The 7,131-nt window shown below is 44.0% G+C and overlaps 1 pseudogene; it reads right to left on the bottom strand.

Annotated features, from left to right (window-relative positions):
- Nucleotides 1-312: 312 nt before the first annotated feature.
- LOC119938691 lies at nucleotides 313-4,810 on the bottom strand (annotated as a pseudogene).
- Nucleotides 4,811-7,131: the final 2,321 nt, after the last annotated feature.

The following is a 7,131-nucleotide window of genomic DNA, read 5'->3' as shown; positions in this document are numbered from 1 at the left end:
TTTTGAGTGTTTACTGTGTGCAGAGCACTGTATTAAGCACTTGGAAAATACAATTCAGCAATAAAAAGAAACAATCCCTGCCCACACCGGGCTTAGAGTCTAGAAGTGGGGGAGACAGACATTCATTCATTCATTCAATCATATTTATTGAGCGCTTACTGTGTGCAGAGCACTGTACTAAACGCTTGGGAAGTACAAGTTGGCAGCATATAGAGATGGTCCCTACCCAACAACCAGCTCACAGTCTAGAGTCAAGAAGGAGGTACAGGGATAACAGTGGATTATAAATATGAGTAAGGGATGGTCAAAAAATCATAGTATTTCAAGATAAGGTGATGAACAGCTCTTGAAAAAGTAGAACCCAGATCCTGACTCCTTTATATCTTCCCTTGCTTCTTGACAAGGAACATAAGACCCCCCTGTGACAGCCCAGAGACCCTCCTTATCAACGGCCGTTGTGTGTAACTGAGCCTCTGAATGGTCACAGCCAAGGGCTCGCTGTAAACTGTAAATCATGTGGTCCTAGGAATGATATTCATCATTGAAGAGGACCCAGTAATATCTTCCTGTTCTTTCCCTGGTCTGGAGCAGAGGTGAGAAGAACTCCTGCTGTTCATTCCAGATAGTCATTTCTAAAATGTACTTTACTACGGAAGAGAAGATCTTCTTGGCCTGGGCCAGGACTTCCTCATTCAGCAGGCAGCCTGAGTTCTCTTTTGTAGTGCCTGAGGCTCCAGGCTCATGGTTTGCACAAAATGGACCCGAATTCCAGGCTTCTGTGTCCCCACAATCACAAAACCCTCCTCCCGTGGAAGTGTGCATCTTTTAAGGGTGGTTCTTGTGAACACTGTTCTGGAATCAGTCCATGCAGAGAACACACATTACATCAATTGCACAGTCCCTGCAGGAATATGTCATCTCACCCGCTTTGAAACCCTTTCCACAGAGTTGAAATGCTCCATGCTGCTTCAATCTCTCGAGGCAAATGGCTGGATCTTCTCCAGACAAACACCACTCCAGCGGAGTAAGTAAAAACTTCTGGGCGAGTTCTTTCTGCTTCTCCGCCACTGCGTTCATTTCAGCGAAATAAACGTGGCACAAACTTTGCCAAATGTTCGAGCAAGGCAGTATGAAAGTCATCTTGCTGACCCCACCACAGCACCAGGTCCGGCCCTGTCCCCCTCCAAAACAAGTAACAAGTAAAATAAGTAAACAGGCATCAATATAAATAAATAGAATTATAGATAGATGCATATATACATAAGTGCTATGGGATGGGGGACGGGGGAAGAGCAAAGAGAGTGACTTGAGGTGAATTGAGCAAAAGGGAGGGAGAGCTGAGGAAAAGGGGGCTTAGTCTGGGGAAAATCTCTTGGAGGAGGTGAGCCTTCAGTAGGGCTTTGAAGCGGGGAAAGAGTGAGTGTTTGGTGGATTTGAGGAGGGAGAGCAATCCAGGCCTGAGTTAGGATGTGGGCCAGAAGTTGACGGAGGGACAGGTGAGATGGAGGCCCAGTGAGAGGGTTAGTGACACCAGAGGAGCGGAATGTGTATGCTGGGCTGTAGAAGGAGAGAAAGGAGGTGAGGTAAGAAGGGGCAAGGTGATGGAGAGCTTTGAAGCCAGTAGTGAGGAGTTTTTGTTTGTGTTTGAATAGGCTCTTAGTTTGGCACGTAGTAAGGACTTACCAAATACCACAATTATTATATTTATGATTATTGTCTCGGTGTGTTTATGTTGAGCCAGGCATTAGTTCAATGCTTGGCACGTAGGTGCTGAACAAATGTAACAATTGTTATTATTTCCTATCCTCCCCATGGAATATTCTTCTTTTACACACGAATGGAAGAGAAACTGTTCGGTTTCTTCTGGTCTGTTTTCCTCATATCAATTTCCATTTCATTCCTGCCTAAATATAGTAATTATAATAATTGTAGTAGTTAAGCACTTACTGGGTGTCAAGCACTGTACTAAAAGCTGGAATAGATATAATCAGGTCCACGTGGGGCTCACAGAAGGTAAGAGGGGTACAGCCGATAGAAACTGATAGCAAGGTTCGGTTTGAAGCATATAGAGTGCAGGCGACAAGATCCAATGTGTAAAATGAGGAGAAGCCTTGAAGCTGATTCTAAGGAGCTGTGGCGTGATGCTAAGTGAAATGGAAAGCCATTGGAGGCTTTTGAAGAGTGGAGAGATGTGTGCTATAGAAACATCGGTCCTGTTCGGACCCTGTCAGTTCCTCCTGAGGCAATAAGAAGCTTCTAGAAGGCCAGTCAATCAGTCTAGGATTTTATTTGTACATATTTATTCTATTTATTTTATTTTATTAATGTGTTTTGTTCTCTGTCTCCCCCTTCTAGACTGTGAGCCCACTATTGAGTAAGGACTGTCTCTATATGTTGCCAACTTGTACTTCCCAAGCGCTTACTACAGTGCTCTGCACACAGTAAGCGCTCAATAAATATGAATGAATGAGGATCCAATGAGAAGCAGCATTGTCTAATAGTAATAATGCATTTATTAAGCGCTTGCTATGTGCAAAGCACTGTAGTAAGCGCTGGGGAGGTACAAGGTGACCAGGTTGTCCCATGGGGGGCTCACAGTCTTAATCCCCATTTTACAGATGAGGTAACTGAGGCACAGAGAAGTGAAGTGACTTTCCCAAGAGCACAGGCCTGGGAGTCAGACCTGTGTTCTAATACTGGCTCCGCCACTTGTCTGCCGTGGGGGCTTTAGGGCAAGTCACTTCATTATTCTGTGCCTCAGTTACCCCATCTGTAAAATGGGGACTGAGACTGTGAGCCCCACGTGGGACAGGGTCTATGTCCAATCTGATTTATCTTGTATCTACCCAGTGGTTAGTACAGTGCCTGACACATAGTAAGCACTTATTACCTCAAAGAATCAATTGTATTTCATTCAGTGCTAAGTACTAAGCAAAGTGATGTACTAAGTATGTGGGAGAATACAGTATAACGGGTTTAGTATAGACGTTCTCTCCCCCCAATGATCTTAGAGTCTACAGGGGTCCTGGAACTTCATCCCATTCCCAGTCATATTCCCTGATCAAGGAGGGGCTGAGAAGCTCAGAGTGGACAGATCCTTAGCCCCAAAGTTTAGGGAGGGTGTGGGCAAGAGCGGGATCCCCAGGCGGCCCCGCGCACCAATCAGCCATTCAAAATTGATTACTGTTTCCAGGCCCTCAAAGCCCTACCGTTACTTTGGTCGTAGGGTCAATTGTCTCTGGGGCTCAATGGTGGCCATTTAATTAATTGATGAGGACTTAGCTAGACTTAGGAAGGGCCACATTGCTGCATTCCCTCATCACTCTACTCTTGAGCACTTTCTAAATCCCATTTTCTCAGTCACAGATGGGACTCTCACTATTAATCAATCAGTCAATCATATTTATTGAGCGCTTACTGTATGTAGAGCACTGTACTAAGCATTTGGGAAGTCCAGTTGGCAACAAATAGAGATGGTCCCTACCCAACAGTGGGCTCACAGTCTAAAAGGGGGAGACAGAGAACAAAACCAAACATATTAACAAAATAAAATAAATAGAATAGATATGTACACGTAAAATAGAGTAGTAAATATGTACAAACATATATACATATATACAGGTGCTGTGGGGAAGGGAAGGACGTAAGATGGAAGGGATGGAGAGAGGGAGAGGAAGGAGGGGGCTCAGTCTGGGAAGGCCTCCTGGAAGAGGTGAGCTCTCAGTAGGGCCTTGAAGGGAGGAAGAGGGCTAGCTTGGCAGATGGGTAGAGGGAGGGCATTCCAGGCCAGGGGGATGATGTGGGCCGGGGGTCGACGGCGGGACAGGCGAGAACGAGGCACGGTAAAGAGATTAGCGGCAGAGGAATAGAGGGTGCCGGCTGGGCTGTAGAAGGAGAGAAGGGAGGTGAGGTAGGAGGGGGCAAGGTGATGGACAGCCTTGAAGATGAGGGTGAGGAGTTTCTGCCTGATGCACAGATTGATTGGTAGCCACTGGAGATTTTTGAGGAGGTCTTGTATCTGCCCCAGCACTTACTACAATGCTTGGTGCATAGCAAGTGCTTAACAGATATTATTATTAATGTTATTATCTGTGGGAGTTCAGAAGAGTTGCCCTCCCAGCTCCCAGGTTGACTCTCAACCTCTGCTCTTTAAATCAGATATTCCAAGCAGGAGCAGATCAGAGTTTGATATGTTGAATAATTTACAAAAAGAAAACACATTCAATTTTTTAAATTAGATGGCAAAATTACTTATGGACACGTTGACTTTTCCCAACATCAAGGCAAAGAACTTCCTGAGAGACTAGCTGTGGATGGTTGTCATTTCAATAAGAAAAATGTTTTTTACAGAATTGCCTGAGAACAGTTCTGCTGCCTTTACAACTATGAAAGACCCAGAGAATCAATTCTCTACAGTAAGCAGAATATCCCTGGAGCTTTCTTATTGGGATTTTCTTCCTTGATTTCTATTTGTAATAAAATAGTCTGGCAAAGTCAGAAAGCGAAGGCTACAGAGACCGGTTTTGAATTCATGGCTAGTGGAAAGGCATTCACTTTGAAGATTTTTAAACTGCTCTAAGAAGCAGCACTGAATGAGCCCATTGTTGGGTAGAGACCGTCTCTATATGTTGCCGATTTGCACTTCCAAAGTGCTTAGTACAGTGCTCTGCACACAGTAAGCACTCAATAAATATGAGTGAATGAATATGTTTAACATATGTTTGCTTAAGCTTTTAATTTAGCTCAGATTGTATTGTAGTGCAGCTTCAGGGAATGAGATGCCACTTTACTTACTGTCCTGGAGGTCCATGGAGGCCTTATTCAGTGATTTCCCTGTTGTCAGAATGAAAGGGCAGCTATTTTTAGAAGCTCTGTGAGGTTTCTTTCGGTTGCTTTGGATTCCTCAGATAACAGGATTTACTGGCTGTGGACAGAAAGTTGAGATGCTCAATGAAGCAGCATTAGAGTTTGAGAGTAGAACTAGAGGAAATGATTTAAAGGTAAGTTAGGAAAACAAAGAGCCAGGAAAAACGGTGGTTATGAAATCAAAATTCTGCTCAAATAGGAAAGGGCCAAAGGGAAATAAACCTTTCAGTGAGGCCGGGGGGTGGGAATGGAGGATGGAATATAAAATCCGGAATAAAAAAAATCCTAATAACTGAAGCTTATCTATAGGAACACATTTTCATAATAGACACTGATATATCCTTAGTCCAGTCAATCATATTTAGTGAGGGCTTGCTGTGTGTAGAGCACTGTACTGAGCAATTGGGAGAGTATGATACAGCAATATAACAGACCCATTCCCTGCCAACAGCCAACAAGTCTGGAGGGGGAGACAGACATTGACAGAGAAGCAATATGGCTTAGTGGAGAGCACAGGCTTGGGAGTCTGAGGATGTGGGTTCCAATCCTGGATCCTCCACTTGTCTACTGTGTGACCTGGGGCAAGCCATTTAACTTCCCTGGGCTACAGTTACCTCATCTGTAAAATGGGGATTAATAATAATAACAAAAGTATCTGTTAAGCACTTACTATGTGTCAAGCACTGTTCTAAGCACTGGGGTAGATACAAGGTTACCAGGTTGTCCCATGTGGGGCTCACAGTCTTAATCCCCATTTTACAGATGAGGTAACTGAGGCTTCTAAACCAAAGAGAGGATGTGGGGCAAGGGATTGGTGGAAAGATAAATGAGATCAAGATATGGAGAGTAGGTTGTCATTAGAAGTAAAAAGTGTGGATTGGGTTTTAGTAGGAGATCAGCAAGGCAAGGTAGGAGAGAGAGAACTGATTGAGTGATTTGGGGTTCATTCATTCTTTCAATTGTATTTATTGAGCGCTTACTGTGTGCAGAGCACTGTACTGAGTGCTTGTTGATGCAGAGATGAATGGGTGTAGAAGGATTTTGAGGAGAGGGAAGATATGGACTGAATAGCTTTTCAGAAAAAATGATCTCAGAGTGGACTGGACTGAAGAGAGAAAAGAGACAGGGAGGTCAGCAAAAAAGCTGATGAGTAGTCTCAAGGCGGAAAATAATAAGCGATGGGTAAATGGGATAGCAGTTTGGAGAGGGAAGGGCGGATTCTAGAGATGTTTTGAAGGTAGAACCAAGGGGATTTGCTGACAGATTGAATGTGTGAATGGAATTAGAGAGAGATGATTAGAGGACAATGCCCAAATTACAGACTTGTGAGAAAAGGCAGATAAGGGAGCTGGCTATTATGAAAGGGAAGTCAGGGGGAGTATGGCATTTGGTTGGTAAAATGAGTTCTGTTTTGGACATTTTAAATTTGAGGTGTCAGCAGGACATCCAACTAGAGATATTCCGAAGTCATATTCCAAATTGTGAGACTGCAGAGAATGAGAGCTGTCAGGGCTGGAGGGTAGATTTGGGAATCATCTGAATAAAGATGGATGTTGAAGCTGTTGGATTAAATGAGTTATTCAAAGCAATGGATGCAGATGAAAAAAAAAGGAGACCCAGAACTGAGCCTTAAAGAACTCCCAAAGTTAGAAGGTTGGAAGGCAAAGAAGAAGCCTGAGATAGAATGAATGGCCAGAGAGATAGGAGGAGAATAAGGATAATAATGGTATTTAAGTGCTTACCATGAGTCAGACACTGCACTTACTGGGGTGGATTCAAACAAATCAGGTTGGACATAATTCCTGTCCTGCATAGGGCTCACAGTCTTCATCCCCATTTTACAGATAAGGTAACTGAGGCACAGAGAAGTGAAATTACTTATCCAAGGCCACACGGTAGACAAATGGAGGAGCCAATTCCCAGGCCCATGCTCTATCCACTACACCATACTGCTTCTCATGGAGCAGTGTGGTCTAATGGAAAGAATACGGGCCTGGGTGTCGAGCGGGCTTGTGTTATAATCCCAGTTGGGCTACTTGTCTGCTGTGTGACCTGGGGAGACTCACTTAGCTTCCCTGTGCTTGAGTTACCTCATCTGTAAAATGAGGATTAGGCCTGAAACAAAGCCCATTAAAACAAACAAGCAAACAAAAAACAAAGAACAACAAAAATCCAGGAGAGGATACTGTCAGTGAAGTCAAGATTAGATAATGAGAAGCAGTGGGGCCTAGTGGATAGAGCATGAGCCTGAGAGTCAGAAGGATA

This window comes from Tachyglossus aculeatus, chromosome 16 (assembly GCF_015852505.1).
Source record: "Tachyglossus aculeatus isolate mTacAcu1 chromosome 16, mTacAcu1.pri, whole genome shotgun sequence".
Classification (NCBI taxonomy): Eukaryota; Metazoa; Chordata; class Mammalia; order Monotremata; family Tachyglossidae; genus Tachyglossus; species Tachyglossus aculeatus.
The sequence above is the reverse complement of the archived record's forward strand: the minus strand, read 5'-3'. Positions and strand labels throughout refer to the sequence as shown.